Here is a 370-nt window from a genome sequence, read left to right as displayed (position 1 = left end):
CCAAACCAGTATAGAAAAATGAAGATACCCAAAAAGCTATATAAAAAAAAAAATCTTCAACATGACAACCAGCCTTTAAATAAATCACGCAAGGTCTCCATGAGACCGACACTTAAATAAACAAACTGAAAGCAATTTAAATAGACACACGTAATGAATTCCCAACTGTCACTATATACAGCATGCAGCACTCACTATCTCTCACCATACCGATCTTCACTATTGGTTCTTTTTTACCCTATTTTCTTGTATATTCTTTCCGGATTTTGTTATCGAGCGAGATAATTAAGATAACATTAATATCAGCATGAATAAACTGGTACTTATCCGATAACGATTAAACGGTGGTGTCAACTATTTTTACGTGGTT

At 33.8% G+C, this 370-nt stretch overlaps 1 protein-coding gene across 1 annotated transcript in view; it reads left to right on the top strand.

The window, feature by feature from the left end:
- The window catches only part of LOC119592270 (serine-enriched protein-like), a 38500-nt gene that overhangs the window by 24117 nt on the left and 14013 nt on the right, over positions 1-370 (top strand).

This window comes from Penaeus monodon, chromosome 30 (assembly GCF_015228065.2).
Source record: "Penaeus monodon isolate SGIC_2016 chromosome 30, NSTDA_Pmon_1, whole genome shotgun sequence".
Lineage (NCBI taxonomy): Eukaryota > Metazoa > Arthropoda > Malacostraca > Decapoda > Penaeidae > Penaeus > Penaeus monodon.
The sequence above is the reverse complement of the archived record's forward strand: the minus strand, read 5'-3'. Positions and strand labels throughout refer to the sequence as shown.